Here is a 17167-nt window from a genome sequence, read left to right on the forward strand (position 1 = left end):
GGTGTAATAATATGCATTAAGGATCTGAACATATAATCTCCCACCAAGTAAACCAATAAGTATCAACTACAAGGAGTAATCAACACTACTAGCAACCCACAGGTACCAATTTGTGGTTTTGGATACAAGATTGGATACAAGAGATGAACTAGGGTTTGAGAGGAGATGGTGCTGGTGAAGATGTTGATGGAGATTGACCCTCTCCCGGTGGGAGGATCGTTGGTGATGACGATGATGATGATTTCCCCCTCCCGGAGGGAAGTATCCCCGACAGAACAGCTCTGCCGGAGCTCTAGATTGGTTCCGCCAAGGTTCCGCCTTGTGGCGGCGGAGTTTCGTCCCGTAAGCTTGCCCATGATTTTTTTCCAGGGTAAAAGCCTTCATATAGCGAAAGATGGACACCGGGGGGCCACCAGGGGGCCCAGGAGACAGGGGGCGTGCCCATTAGGGGTGGGCACGCCCCCACCCTCCTGGCCAGGGTGTGGGCCCCCTGAGGTGTTTCTTTCGCTCAATAATTCTTAATAAATCCAAAAATAAGTTTCATGGAGTTTCAGGTCTTTTGGAGCAGTGCAGAATAGGTTTCCAATGTTTGCTCCTTTTCCAGCCAGAATTCCAGCTGTTGGCATTCCCTCTCTTCATGGTAAACCTTATAAAATAAGAGAGAATATCCATAAGTATTGATATATAATGTGTAATAACAGCCCATAATGCAATAAATATTGATATAAAAGCATGATGCAAAATGGACGTATCAGTCATGCGCCTCCCCACTTGCCCGGTAAACTCGATTATTCCCCAAGCGCCACGTTGATGGCGCGGTTGGGGTACCCACGCCCGTATTGATGAGAATTCCGAGATAAGGGGACATGATATCTGCTTCGGCAAGATGTGCCAATAGAGACCGCCTCGTAGTATGTGCGGTAGCGGGTTGAAAAACGGTTTGAATAACGACCGGGCCGCGGTGTCACACTATGAAAGAATGTCAGCAGATTACATTTGTGGAATATTGTACTCTCTACGGTGGTATGTGGAATTTGTTTTGCAGAGCCGGACACGATCCTTGTGTTTGAAATTTTCTATGGAGTATTCGGAGAAAGAACCCGCCTTGCAATGCCGAAGACAATCTGCGCGCCGGACTCATCGACATTGAAGCCTGGTTCAGGCGCTACTGAGGGAGTCCTGGATTAGGGGGTCCTCGGATAGCCGGACTATATACTTTGGCCGGACTGTTGGACTATGAAGATACAAGATTAAAGACTTTGTCCCGTGTCTGGGTGGGTCTCTCCTTTGCGTGGAAGGCAAGCTTGGCAATCTGGATATGTAGATCTCCTTCTTTGTAACTGACTCTGTGTAACCCTAGCCCCCTCCGGTGTCTGTATAAACCGGAGGGTTTAGTCCGTAGGACAACAACAATCATAATCATAAGCTAGCTTCTAGGGTTTAGCCTCTACGATCTCGTGGTAGAACAACTTTTGTAATACTCATATCGTCAAGATCAATCAAGCAGGAAGTAGGGTATTACCTCCATCGAGAGGGCCCGAACCTGGGTAAACATCGTGTCCCCCGCCTCTTGTTACCATTAGCCTTAGACGCACAGTTCGTGACCCCCTACCCGAGATCCGCCGGTTTTGACACCGACAATAGTAAAGATGCAAATGCCTGGTGTTCCATTGCTCACTTGTTATTTGTAAGGTTACACCTTTTTACTAGTGGTGACTGTACCACAAACTACACCTGTTTCAGTCCTAACTACTAAACAAATGACATTTTTTGTTGATAAGGCTAGCTACTAACAAATGCAAGTACCAAATTAACATTCATATTCAGATCCTTGGGGCACCTCTAACGGCCCATATTGCCTCAGCCCACTCCAACCTTTTGCACTTGCAAGCTTCATTATCATGCGCCTCTAGACCATGGGCTTGGTTAGTATCACTAGCCGTCACATCATCCTCATTCGACACAAACTCATCAAGACCAAACCCTAGGTGTAGTTATGACGAATGCAACAAGCAAGAACAAACTTAACTTGGCTGGGGAAATGATGAAATGAATTTTGATCAAAGATCTTAAATTTATTCTTCAAAGCACCAAATGCTCTCTTAGCCGTAACTCTAAGTGTACAGTGTGTGAGATTGAACAATTTCATAAACTTCTTATGAAAGTTCCTTGTAAAGAACTCTTCTAGCCAATTTTCTAAGGGGGGAGAACCTCTCGCCGATTTGCATAACCAACATCTTCTGGGTAGAACTTATAATGAGGGATATTGATCCCATGCGGTTGAGCTATACTATCAATAAAAATGTTTGCATTATGGGTCGATCCTTCCTGACCAACAAACACATATGTGAACTTGAGAGCGAAGTCAACAACAACAAAAACATTCTGGTTAGTATAGTGCTTTCTACCCATGTATGCTACAACCTGTGATATTTGCACTCGAGCAGTCACATGAGTACCATCAACTGTGCCAATACAATCATATGATGGCATGAACAAACTGTTATGCTTCACACCATGACAATCATGTCGTGGCAGGAAATAACATTTAGTATTTCTCAGCTTGAAATATGAATATGGTCTATAGCTCATATGTATCTTCGAAGGAGTCTTACCAATAGGTGTCTTGATCATCTCTCCTTTGAGCTCTCCAATCGCATACAAGACATGCTTGAATTACCGGGATATTATCTCACTAGACCTACCGAAAGTGACATTGATCACTTTGAAACTCTGGTTATGATCTACAACATGAAGGAACATTGTTACTTGCTCTTCCATAGAGGTATGGATTATATCTTTTAGTAGTTGGCGCTCCCTAAATGTCTTCGCAAGTTGGGCAAAAGGGGCTCTTCTGATTTGAAGTATGTTCACAACCTCTACCTCCATTATGGTTGTACGGTTGTAGATGTAGTTTAGAGTCTCCATCCTTCCCCTATCCCGGGGGAAAATGGAAAATATTTGACCACACTCCAAGAGTTGAGACAAACCGCTCTCTTGTGGACAAACATGAGCTAGGCCTGAGTCACAACTATGAGTACTGCCGCCTAAATGATACACTTCATTGGTTCATCCCAGTGAAAATTGATGTTGTGATAAGTAATGATTAAATCGACCCTACAACTTACCGAACGACCTAACAATGGAGGGATGGAGGGTGGTTCTATGGTGCTTACCGCCATGGGAGACGACAACACTGACCTGCTGGTGCCAAAGAAGAGGAAGATGAGACAGAGTTGGAGACGAAAGGGATGAGAAACTCACGGAGGGGAGGAGCACCTCTCGGTACCGAAGATCTAAGTCGTTGCCGCCGGTGTCGAGATGGATTTGTCCTCTCGCTCGAGGTGAGTGACTAAAAGGGGGCACAACTAGATTTCGCGCCATACAACGCTAGCAGATATTCATATCCACTAATCTCTATGCATGCCCCCCCATATTCTGCCCCTCCCCTTGCCCCTGCCTCATCCCGGCTCCACAAAAACCACCGATTGGAGCATTCCATCAGGGCCAGGTTCTAACCTGCTTTGAGTATCATGCTCAGCACGGGCCAGTTCCTCGCACAATCACCTAAACGGGTTTTTGCACACACTTGGATTGTTTAGAGTTTGTGTGATCAACCAAACACACCACATATGCAGTACCCTTCAGAATTCATAAGTTTTGGATGTACCTCTAAAAAAAGTTTTATACCAGTCTAGGTTCAATCATTTGTTAGTTTTTTTTACCTAGTGATCAAATTATCTTCGCAAAATTCTCCCATTATATATTCCTTATCCTTTGCGAACACAATTTGGAACCTGAGGGTGGTAACCGTGACAAGGCACCCACACACATCTTTTTAGATTATAGCTTTGTGAAACAAATTCAAAAGTCTATGGCATTGTGGGTCCATCATTTGAGGGAGTACAGACCCCATTCCTTGTAAGGACTGGTTGTTTTCTCGGAGAGCTTTCATTCCCATCCCAAAAATTCTATCCATGCTCATTTGACAGAGTTATTTCCTTTGCATATTGATGAATTTGTGGAAACATAACCACATGATTTTTTGAGCTTTAATATAAGTTAGTCCAATCGATTTCCTTCCTTCTCAAGGAGTCAGTGAACTCATGTCATCTAGTCTTCGTGTGAGCTTCATGTGATTATAAATGGTGACAATGATTGACGTTGGCTAAATTGGATACACATTTTTTTTGGAATTTCTCATTGCTTTTCTCCTTTAGATTGCCTCACACGACCTTCTTTACATGTACTATCTCCCTATTACGTTATTCTTACCCCCACACCCAGTGCGTGTGCTTGATCTCAATCTCATGGAATATGGCCTTGCATCTCTTGAGTTGCCTAACACACATGACATTGTTTGGATAGGAGTGTATCACATGGAGTAGAGTGATTTGTTAATGTTACATATGGTATGGAAGATAATAGATTCCGCTATATGCAACCAACACCTTGATCATTGGCACTATGTCATCCTAAAAACCTAGCTACATAATATTTTTTTTGGTTGTACATGCAAGATTGCATAGTAAAATTATACGTTTTCCTTGAACACATGGAGATTTGCACCTGAAGCCGTTTTATCTTTCCCTAACACACACTGCAAAACCAAAATCTAGTTCCCTTCAAAAAAAAATCTAATACCTGAAAACTTGATTCATATAATTTTCCCAAAGAAATGTATATGCAACTGACGATGCATAAATCCGTCAGTGCCCTCGATAGGGTAGCGAGCGTAGAAGGAAGTACTAGAACGGAGGTTGCACAGAGACTTTACCCAGGTTTGGACTTCCGGTGAGGAGTAATACCCTGCGTCCTGCTTTGCGTTTGTCATGGTGGAATACTCGTGCAAGGGATTACAATGGGGGGTTTGTGTTTTGCTACCGAGAATCTAGGTCTATGAAAGTAGATGGGAATGAGAGCGCCGTAGCCCTCCTTATATGGACAAAGTGTCTATGGTTTTACAAGGGATATATCCAACCTGCTTGCCTTCGTTTAGAATTGGGGGCCAAGATGGTCTCTAAATGTCTTATTCGATCCTCCAGGCTCCTTCCTGTCACTAGCTTCTTAGTGGGCTTTCCGGGCTCCGTGGCTTGCTTGTTGCTGAGCTCCCCACGAAGACACCACCCCGGTGTATTACACCACCCCCCGTCGTCTAGAGCTTTGGCACAGATTCATACAAAACCCTCATAAGAAAATAATAATTTTTTATGCTTGCAAGTTTGTTTAACACAATTAAATGTTCCCCTCCGCAACCCAGAAGAAACGATGTATTATCTCGCAGTAGCCTCGTCGTATCACATACATGGTAACTTCTAAAGTGGCCCTTTTAAAGTCAAGGTTGCGTCTATGACCTATTTGATGGAAGTCCTCGTAGTATTCGACATTTTACATAGCTTGCATCGGTGTTAGCTAGCACCCCATATAAAACTAAAAACTTATTACCCAAAGAAGTTTCGTACATTCAATATCTCGGAAGTTGTTGTTATTAAGAGGTCATGTGTATGACCTATTTGATGGAAGTCCTTGCGGTGTTTGGCTTTTACGTTATGTGGCTTGCATCATTGTTGCCTGACACCTCATACAAAACTAAAAATCTAATAACCAAAAATTTAGATGCATTTAATCTCTAGGAGGTTGCTTTGAGATAGATGCAGACATATCACATGAACTAGAGTGGTTTGATAACATTTAGACACTTGATTGACAATAGATATTTTTAAAATGAAGATACATGCAATCAACCTCTCGAGACTTAAAGACCAAGTCCATGTCCAAGAACCCTAATTACAAAATAGTGTGTATTTGTAAGTTGTAACATTCTCGCAGCTCAAACTCAAAGAAGTAGGTTGTATATATTGTGGCGAGTTCATCAAATGTCACGCTTTCTTTGTGTCCCTTCTCCTATTGGGGGTGTCTATGTCGATCACAGAACAATGTTACGTAGTCGCACAAATAAACACTAACAAGTGGCTTGCTTAGGATAATTTTTGAAAGATTGGATAAAATAATGTTGTTTTGTGAAAGTAATAAAAAATTAAACCTGATTCACTTTGTAGGAAGAGTTTGCAAGTTTAAGTCCTAAGAGATGCATTTGAGTTTGGACTTTGGAGCAACGATATAAAGTAGTCAAAATCATAGTTGATGGTTGATGACTTTCTTAATTCAAGGCCGGGCTTGTCTCGAGCCTTCTTTAAAAGAAATCATTCTTAAACACAAGTTGAAACCTGGGATCAACGGATAATGTCGCTTGCCCTCTTTGTGCTAATCATTAAGCATGAGGCGTATGAGCACATATTTTAAGGTTGCAGTTTTGCAAAATAGTTTTAGAGGCATGTGATCATGGACATGTTTATCGATCCTTCGCCGGAGTTTAGGTCCCATTTCTTTGTAGAGCTGGTGCTTTTCCTCGTGAGTTACCATTCGAAAAGATAATTGACACTCGTGAGTTACCCTATACATCTTGGGGAGTTTGTGGGAACAAAACTACACGGTCTTTTGAGCTTTGGTATAAGCCAATCCAATTTCCTTATTAAGGAGTAGGGGAACGCGTGTGGTTTAGTTGAGTGTTATATTGAAGTACGGGAACACATATGGTTTAGTTGAGTGTTATATTGAAGTTTTTCTTTACTTCTTCCCTCTATATCGCTCATTGTGTGGGTGTCAGTCATATAAATACATTTATTGTCCTCGTAGTGCTTGGCCCTTTAAATAGTTATGCGGCTTGCATGGTTCACCTAACGCCTCATATAAAATCAAAAATTAACATCAACAAGTTACATACATTCAATTTCTCCGAGGTTGTTTTTGTTGACATGCAATGTCTATGACTTTAATGGAAGTCCTCACAATGCTCGGCTTTTACGTAGATATGTGGCTTGCATTGATGTTGCCTAACACCTCATACAAAGCAAAAAAAATTAATAACCAAAAGCTTATGTGCATTTAATCTCTAGGGGTCGTTTGGGGCATATGCCGGCCTATTACATGAAATGGAATTATTTGATAACGTTTACACATGGCTTGGCGGATAATAGAGATTCTCTAAACGAAAACTACATGTAATCAACATCTCGAGCCTTGATACCAGGCCGACCCCCGAGAGCCCTAATTACGAAATAGTATGTGCTTGTAAGGTTCTCGCAACTCAAACTCAAACAAGCAAGTTGCTTAAATTGTGGCGATCTATCAAATGATGCATGTGTCTTAGTGGTCCTTTCCGTATATCCATCTTAGCACAGTGTATATGTAGTTGCACACATAAAACTAATAAGTGATCAGGTTAGGGTAATTTGTGGAAGATTGGATAAAAAATTTGTTGTTTCAAGAAAGCATATAGAAAATTAGACCTATTTCACTTGGTAGGAAGAGTAGCCATGTTTAAGTCCTAAGACATTTATTTGAGTTTTGGAGCAATGGTTAATTTTCAGAAAGGTTGTTGTTTCATTTGAAACATGTGAAAATTGCCCTCTTCGGTTCTTAGTGCCAAAATTCTCATAAAATCTCCAACTCAAAAAAGAAAACTTCTCATAAAATTTGTCACGAAATTCATGCAATTCAAATGGGCCATCACATCCATCTCAAAATAAATTAAAATAAAATGGGCCGTCGCAATTTTCCCACGCGGGGTGGCAAAGTGGCGTCAGACAAGAGGGAAGCCCTAATCGCCGACGATACAAATAGCCGTAGGAAGGGCCCGAGACAAGTGCCGGTCGACTCAAAAGTCAAAACCCCCCGATCGAGCCGCCTCCAACACACCACCACCAACGTCAGCAAAGCCCCGCGCGACGCCGTCGGTTACCCGGGTGGGCACGCGGTCGGCGTGGTCGGCGAGGATGAGCATGCGCGATCTGGTGACCGGTGGCGCCGGCTGCGCGGCGCCGGGATCCTCCTCGTCCGCCAACCCCCTCAGCGCCCTCGCGGACGCCGTGCTCGGCTCCTCCAAATCCGAGGTGAGTGCGCCCGACTTAACCCCCATCTCGAGCGAAATCGGTGCGCCGCCGCCGACCTCCAGCCGGCACGGATGCTGCGCCGCTCGCGTCTCCTTGGATCGCTGGGGCGTTGTGTTGGGTAGATCGTTCCCGGCCCCGGGGGTTCGTTGTTCATTTCTCGCTGATCTAGGCTTCAGTGTGGCCAGTGAGGAATTTGTGTTTTTTCCTCTTTGTATCATCAACCATTTTGGCCTCGGGTGGGATTGTTACTGCGTGTGATTCCAACGTCCTAACGTGCTGCAAGGTTGTGAAAACTCTCTCCTCCTTGACTTGCTGGTTCGAGTTTCCTCGAAAGAAAACTTGCTGGTTCGTGTCGTGTCTGTGTCTGACGATCTTCAGTTTGCTGTCACCAAGGTTTACGGCCCTTGCGATCATGCCATTAAACAGGGTTTTTTGCAATCCTTATCCCATCTGCTGCCGAAAATTTCGGGTCCCTGGACAATTACCAGCGACTTCAATTTAACTCTCAGGCCGTCTGATAAATCTTACAACAACTTCAACTTCAACATGTTCTCCTGGACTATTAAGTATTAACTCTCTGCAGCTTCAGGACCTTCCGCTTCTGTACAGGCGGTTTACGTGGTAAAATCAGCAATACTTGCCGGTTTTGGTGCATCTGGACCGTGCTCTTGCTGACGTGGATTGGGCTCAAAATTCCCTGATAGTTCACTATCTTCGGTTGCTAGAACCACATCGGATCATGTCCCCGTTCGTTTAACGGCTTTGACAACTATCCCAAAACCTTGATCTTCCGTCTTGATAGGTCGCTTCTAAACTTTCCTCCGTTCAAAGATAAAGTTGCTGCTAACTGGAATTGTGTGGGGAGCAATCATGCTCACCTTGGCTCGTCTGGTATCCTCTCTGAAAATCAAGCGCACTAGGAACATGGCCAAGAATTGGTCAGCCAATCAGAGATCGCCGAAGACGCTAGTTCTGAACTGTCACGCTACCATCAAGTTCCTCGACAAGCTTGAAGATGCTAGGTGGTTTCCAACCTCGAAATGCAACTTCGTGTCATGGTTAAACTTTCTCTTCACCGCCTTAACGCCGCGATCGCTGCCTACTAGAGGCAACGAGCAAAAAATATGGATTGCGTCCTGGGTGACAAGAACTCTGCCTATACATGCACGTTTGTGCTTCTGTTCGACATTGCTTTAATCAAATTAAAACGCTTTCTAATGACAGATTAATCTTCTATGCGCATGCCGATAAGGAGGCCATCCTGCCGAACTTTTTTAAAAACCTTATTGAGATCAGCAACGGTGTGCGATGGCGGAAAGCGTCTTACCTCAATCGGAGGGGACGCCGTACGTGTTTATAGGCAGGGGCGCACCTCCCTGATAGCGCATACAGTTTAGATTACATCTTGGAGAAGAAGTTAAGTAGAGATAAGATTACAGAGAGGAGATAAACTCTAGCTAACCACCTAGCCGAACTACCAAGATATTGATCAGGAAAGATACTGCGCAGCCCCTTGTCACGTACACAAGAATGTTGTTTGACACCCTCCCTTAATCACAACTTCATCAAGTTGAGATTATACTTGAAGTTCTCAAAGCTTCGTATGGGCAAGGCTTTAGTAAACCCATCTGCAACCTGGTCTTGAGAGTGTATGAACCGAATGTCTAGAAGTTTACTAGCAACTCTTTCTCTGACAAAATGGAAATCTATCTCAATGTGTTTCGTTCTTGCATGAAAAACTGGATTTGCGGAAAGATAAGTTGCACCCAAATTGTCACACCACAGACATGAAGCTTGAGTGATTTTTACACCAAGTTCCTTAAGAATGGATTGTACCCATATAATTTCTGCAGTAGCATTAGCTAGTGCCTTATACTCTGCTTCTGTGCTGGACCTTGAAACAGTAGCTTGTTTTCTGGCACACCAAGAAATCAGATTTGATCCAAGAAATACTTCAAAACCACCAGTGGAGCGTCTATCATCCAAACATCCTGCCCAATCTGAGTCAGAGAATGCACTAACAAGAGTGGAAGATGACTTGCTAAAATTGAGGCCAATGCCCATAGTATCTTTCACATATCTTACTATCCGTTTTGCAGCAGTCAAATGAACTGTGGTTGGTGCATGAAGGAATTGACACACCTTGTTAACAGCAAAAGAAATATCAGGTCGAGTGAGAGTTAAATATTGTAGTGCACCCACCAGACTTCTGTATCTTGTGCTATCTTCTGAGCTCAAGGGTGTTCCTTCTGTGAGAGACAATTTTTCTGTACTAGACAAAGGAGTGGTGGTAGGTTTACAGCCTTGCAACCCAGCTTTTCTTACCAAATCATTTGCATATTTTTCCTGGGAGAGATGAAGTCCATCTTTGTGCTTCTTCACTTCAATCCCTAGGAAATAGTGCAGGTCCCCAAGATCCTTCAGAGCAAACTCAGCACCTAAGTCCTTCAACAGTCCTGTTATTGCCTCATCAGAGGAGCTTGTGACAATAATATCATCAACATATATAAGAACAAATATTGATGTATTGGCCTTATTGTAAATAAACAATGAAGTGTCAGACTTTGAAGGAACAAATCCAAGCATTTGCATTTTCTTGCTGAAACGAGAATACCATGCTCTAGGGGCCTGCTTCAGTCCATACAGTGCTTTATCAAGCTTGCATACATAAGAGGGTGCATGTTTGTTTTCAAACCCAGGAGGTTGTTTCATGTAAACCTCCTCTTCCAGAACACCATGAAGGAACGCGTTCTGTACATCTAATTGTCGAAGACTCCATCCCCTGGAAACAATAATAGATAGGACAAGACGAATAGTTGCAGCTTTAACACCGGACTAAATGTGTCCTCATAGTCTATGCCATATCTTTGTTTAAAACCCTTAGCAACTAGCCTTGCCTTGTAACGATCAACTGTTCCATCAGACTTGCGTTTGATTCTAAAAACCCATTTGCAATCAATGAGATTTTTACCTTGCCTTGGAGGGACTAAATGCCACGTTTTATTTTTCTGTAGTGCCACATATTCCTCACGCATTGCCTTTCTCCACTTCTCATCGCCAAGGGCCTCCTCAAGCGTATTGGGCTCACCTGGTTCACCTGTGGAGCAGATCAAACCATATTTTGTCATGTGTCTATAATTAACAGGCTTAGTTACCCCTGACTGCAGCCGTGTGCGACGTTGTGGTGCACCAGTGCTGTTTTGCGCCACAGAAGATCCGGCAGATGAATCCACCTGCGCCAGATCCGAGGCGGATCCGCCTGCACCAGCAGTCTCGGCTGGTTCTGCCCCTGGATGATCTTCTGTGGCTCGCGACTGGGGCGTTGAGGAGGAAACCGGTGCAGAAGATCCCGCCTGACCAACGACCACGGTCTGATCGAGGCAGGCATCTGATCCCGCGCCAGCGCCTGCCGCAGCTGGGCCCGCACCAGCCGATCGCCCTGCCTCGCGCCGCTTGTACACAGCCGGCTGGGTGCCAAACCGCGAGCCGATCGGGCCCGTGGGAGCCTGGCGCATGGCAGCCGCTGATTGGTGCGGGCTGGGGAAGCCGCCGCCACCAGCCACAGCAGGCCGCGTGGCCAACGCGGAGTTGCTCGCGGCTGGATCCGAGGCGGGTCCGCCCGCCGCTGCTGACGCGCCGGATCCCGAGGCGGATTCGCCTGCTGCAGCTGACGCGCCGGATCCCGAGGCAGATTCACCTGCCGCACCTGGCACGCCGGATCTCGAGGCGGATCTGCTCCCTCTGCCGTGACACACACGATATGGACAGTGTGTTGCACTGTTTTCTTCATTTTCTTCACCATTTTCGCCGCTATGATCTCCTGGAACATCACAAGCCTCATGCAAATGGTTAGGAGGATTAGTCAGCAAATGATCATCACAGTTTTCGTGGCCCCCTTGATCATAACCGGAGAGGTGAGGTGGAAGGAGTAGGATTTCTTGACGGAGTAAGGCGCCGGCGTTGGGATGAAGATCAGCAAAGGGGAATTTTGTCTCATCAAAAACAACATCTCTAGAGATGTAGACTCGACCAGACGAGATGTCTAAGCATTTGACACCTTTGTGCTGAGCGCTATACCCAAGGAACGCACACTGTTTGGAGCGAAACATAAGTTTGCGGTTGTTGTAAGGGCGGAGATTTGGCCAACATGCGCAGCCAAACACACGAAGTGATTTATAGTCTGGTTTTACACGAAGGAGTCGTTCTATGGGAGTTTCGTTGTTGATAACCCTACTAGGGAGCATGTTTATGATGTGTACGGCTGTGAGGAATGCTTCGTCCCAAAATTTTAAGGGCATAGAAGCTCCGGCCAAAAGAGCAAGGCCAACTTCAACAATGTGCCTATGCTTACGTTCTGCAGACCCATTCTGTTGATGAGCGTGAGGGCATGACACATGATGAGAAATTCCTAGTGTTTGGAAGAAGGAGTTGAATTTTTCGTACTCCCCACCCCAGTCGGATTGGACAGCAAGAATCTTCCTATCAAATTGCCGTTCAACAAGAGCTTGGAAGTTTTTAAAGACTTGAAAAACTTCGGACCTTTTTTTAAGAAGGTAGAGCCAAGAGAACTTGCTGTAGTCATCAATGAAACTAACATAGTATGTGTGTCTACCAACAGAGCTTGGGGCAGGACCCCATACATCAGAAAAAATTAATTGCAATGGTTGAGTAGAGACACTAGTGGAAACAGGGTATGGAAGTTGATGACTTTTTGCTCTCTGACAAGAATCACAAATGGTTTCAATATTTTGGTCCCGAACAAACGGGAGTTTATTCTTTTTGAGTAAACGATCAACTAAGGAAAATGAAGCATGCCCTAAACGGTCGTGCCATCGTGTGGCCGAAAGCTTGATAGCACCACAAGCTTGTTTATTGTGTTGTTGAAGCTCCGGAATCAACGGGTAAAGCCCTCGGACACATCTACCTCGATAGAGAGTTCTCCTCGTGACCTGATCCTTGATCAAGAAGAAAAAAGGATGAAATTCAATGTAAACATGATTATCAAGTGTGATACGATGAACAGATAGAAGGTTCTTGTCAGTGCTAGGGACATGCAAAATTTTCCGAAGATGAAATTTTCGACGTGGGGTACGAAAAACTGAATGACCAATGTGACGTATCCTCATACCTGCACCACTTGCAGTGTGTATCTGGTCCTTGCCATGATACTTCTCCTTGAGTGTCACCTTTTCTAGTTCGCCGGTGAGATGGTTTGTTGCGCCGCTGTCCAGATACCAGTTGGTATCGACGCCATATGAGCCGTCAGCAGCAGCGGCAACCTTTTCTTCATCTTCAGAGGAGGCCTCATCCTCATCGAACCGGTACCAGCAATCTTTTGCCGTGTGGCCGGTTTGCCGCAGATTTGGCAGCGCACCGCATCCGGGCGTGATCTGGAGGAACCACCGCGGCGGCCCCTGGTGTTGGTGTAGTTGGGCCGTCCGCGGGAGTTGGACCCGCCGTTGCTGCCGCCGCTCCCCTGCTTGCCCTTGGAGCGAGGAGGGCCACGGTGGCGAGCATAGCCACCGCGCCCGCGCGTCGCGGCGTTAGCCGACGACTTGAAGCCGCCCGATCCCTGGTACTGCGCCACCCTCTGATCAAAATTACTAAGCATTGAAAAGAGCTCATCGAGGGATACCGGGGTGATGCGGGCGTCGAGGGCAGAAACGAGTGGCTGGTAGTCCATGTCGAGGCCGTGCAGGATGTATGAGATGAGTTCATCATCCTGGAGAGGTTTGCCGGCGGCGGCCAGCTCATCGGCGAAGCCGCGCATCTCGGCGAAGTAGGTGGCGACGGTCTTGTTGCCCTTCTGCGCGTTCACCAGAGAGGTTCTGATGTTGTTTACGCGACTTAGCGACTGCGAGGAGAACATCCCCGACAGCGCCGTCCAGAGCTCGCGCGCCGTGGTGATCGCGGTCACCTGCACGAGCACCTCCTTGGTGAGGTTGTTCAGCAGGTACCCAAGCACCTGCTGGTCCTCTCGCACCCAGATGGAGTGGAGGGGCTTCGGCTCTGTGGATTCCTTCCCTTCTTTGTCCTTGGTGTGGAGGATCCTGGCCGGCTCCGGTGTCGTGCCGTCGACGTAGCCGAAGACACCTGCGCCCCTCAGCTGCGGCACGATCTGCGCGCGCCAGAGAACATAGTTGGTGCGGGAGAGCCTCTTCGTGACTTGGCCATTGGGGCCAGCCTGGGAGGCACCGGAGGAAGAGGAAGACGACATAGTTGCACTGGATGGAGTTCTAGGGTTTAGACGTGGAAGAGGATTGCTCTGATTACCATGTGCGATGGCGAAAAGCGTCTTACCTCAATCGGAGGGGACGCCGTACGTGTTTATAGGCAGGGGCGCACCTCCGTGATAGCGCATACAGTTTAGATTACATCTTGGAGAAGAAGTTAAGTAGAGATAAGATTACAGAGAGGAGATAAACTCTAGCTAACCACCTAGCCGAACTACCAAGATATTGATCAGGAAAGATACTGCGCAGCCCCTTGTCACGTACACAAGAATGTTGTTTGACAAACGGCACTCGTTCTCATTTGACCTGTACTCCCTCATGCTTCATAATTCCCACGCTGCAGCCCAGGCTAGTGAGCTCTCAAAGCCTTTGGGCCATGAATCATAGTGCGAGCCTAGGGCTGGACGGACTTGGGCCAGGCTTTGACAAAGCTAATTGGGATTTAGTTAAATTAGACCTTCTTCTTCTTCTAACCGATTTCCATTGTGGTATAGCAGATCTTAAACGCATCAACTGAGAACTAATCGTGCTGCTTTCAAAAAAATGTGATGCTTCCAAACCGGAGAACTATCACCCTGTGTCTCTTAAAAACTGCTCCATCAAATTGCTTCGAAATGCCTTTCCTCTAGAGCCCAAGCCTTTCATCAACCACCTCATCCACCATGAACAAATCAGATTTATTAGAGGGCGTAGGATCGCAGAGAACTTTGTCCATGCCGCGGACATCGTTCAAACTTGCTACATGAGGAAATTACCCGCAATTGTTATAAAAATTTATTTCATAAAGCTTTTGACTCTGTACCTTGCGAGGCCTTATCCTTTATTATATGCGCAAAGGGTTTCCCTTTGGCTTGGTGTCTTTGGATTGAGCAGTCAAACAAGTCTTCCAGCTCTTCTGTGCTGCTTAATGGCATGCCTGGACCGAGGTTCCAGTGCCGCAGGGGTTTGAGACAAGGGGACCCCCTTTCCCCATATCTGTTATCATCGTTGCTGGCGTGCTTAAGAGGTTAATCATCTAGCCTCCAGAAATGGTTTTCTCTCCCACCCGATTGATGAACGTCTGCCATGCACTGTCTTTCAGTATGCCGACGACACTTTAATCCTCCTTCTTCCTGGCATTATTCAACTCCAGACTCTTATGTGCATTCTTCTGCAATTCTCCAAGGCTACCGGGCTTACCATTAACTTCCACAAAAGCATGTTCACTCTGGTTCATGTCGACCTTGGGTTGTCTGCAAGGTTGGTGGTGATCCTGGGTTGCCACGTGGCTTCGTTCCCTCAATCTTATCTTATTTGGGGTTACCTCTATCCATGCACAAGCTTAATATTTCGGATTTCTTCTTCGTTATTGGCAAGATTGACCGGCGTCTGGCTGGATAGCGTGACCTACTTTTGTCTTTGGCAGGCAGGGCTATTCTTGTTTTCTCCGTCTTTCGCGCCCTGCCGGTCTATGCCATGAGCATCCTTCTACTTCCTGCGGGGACCTTACTTGAGATTGACAAGCATTGTAGGGCCTTTTCTGGTCCGGCCAGAAATTAGTTACGGGCGGTCAATGCAAGGTACTCCCTCCGTTCTGAATTACTTGTCTTAGATTTGTCTAGATACGGATGTATCTAGACTCATTTTAGTGCTAGATACATCCGTATCTAGACAAATCCAAGACAAGTAATTCGGAACGGAGGGAGTAGCTTGGGATATCATGTGTACACCGTTTGCTAATGGGGGCTAGGGTATCTCTCTCGAGCATATGAATCTTTGCATACTTCAGCGCATCTCTAAGTTACATGACTCTCAAATCACTACGGCTAACCACTATTTGGTCTCTGAGTACGATTGGTCTCCGACTAACGACCTAGGCAACGCAGACAGTCTCCACACTCCTATTTGGCGAGGCATCATGAAAGGTCTAGATTTGTACCGCTCCATTACCAAGGTTCAGCTAGGGGATGGCTCTACCACGACTTTTTGGTCTGATTTATGGCTTCCTCTATCTCATACTGCCCTTGCTCAGCAATTCCCTGCTCTTTACACCCACTCCAACAGGAAAACTGCCTGTGGCTAGGGTTTTGGCAACGCGTAACCTTACTGTAGACCTTGCCCCTAGGCTGTCATTCACGGCTACTGGCAAGCTAACTTCTTTGCGTGCTACTTTGGCCTCGGCAAACTTGAATTTGCAGGTTGCAGACAGAAGGATTTTGAGGGAGCTAGGTAAACCGCTAATCACTAAAATTGCATACAGGCCAGTCTAGCAGTTAACACCGGGAGATCACCTGGCTCCGGCCATTTGGAGGAACCACGCGCCGAGTAAATGCAGAATATTCATATGGCTCGCCCACAAAGATTGCCTTTTTACCAATGAAAGGCGATTCCACAGGAACATCGCCACTTAGGACACTTTCCCCCTTCTGCAGCCAGACTGAATCTATTGTTCATCTGCTATTTCATTGCCCCCAGCTAAACCCTCTCTAGGAGGAGATGAGTAGTCTATGTCATGTTACACCTCAGGGGCTGCTTCAAGCCTGGGATGGGAATCTGTCAAACAAAAGCCGCTCCACGGTGCTCATGTCCCTATTATGGAACATCTGGAAATGGCGAAATGTCATGGTTTTTCGCTCCGAGCACCAGGGTCTACACTCCATCGCTAGAGCCGCAGAAAACGACCTGAATCTCTGGGCTCATCGCTGCAGAAATATTCAGAAAAAAGCTTTGCCAAATGACTGGGCCTCTATGTTGTTCCACCTTGCAGAGAGATTATAGACTTTTTTACTATGCTTTGTAATTTCTTCTTTGTTCCTCCCCACCTGTAAATCTGCTCTCTTGTAATGGCTTCTTTGGTTTGGTAATAAACGTTCAGGCAGGCGTAAGCCCGCTGTTGACGCGTCAAAGAAAAATGAACATCAACCTAAAGTTTTTTAGCGAAACTCAGGAGCGCTGAGAAAATTATGATTAATATATTCATGTTTTAGGTTGATGATTTTTTGA

This window comes from Triticum dicoccoides, chromosome 5B (genome assembly GCF_002162155.2).
Source record: "Triticum dicoccoides isolate Atlit2015 ecotype Zavitan chromosome 5B, WEW_v2.0, whole genome shotgun sequence".
NCBI classification, from domain to species: Eukaryota; Viridiplantae; Streptophyta; class Magnoliopsida; order Poales; family Poaceae; genus Triticum; species Triticum dicoccoides.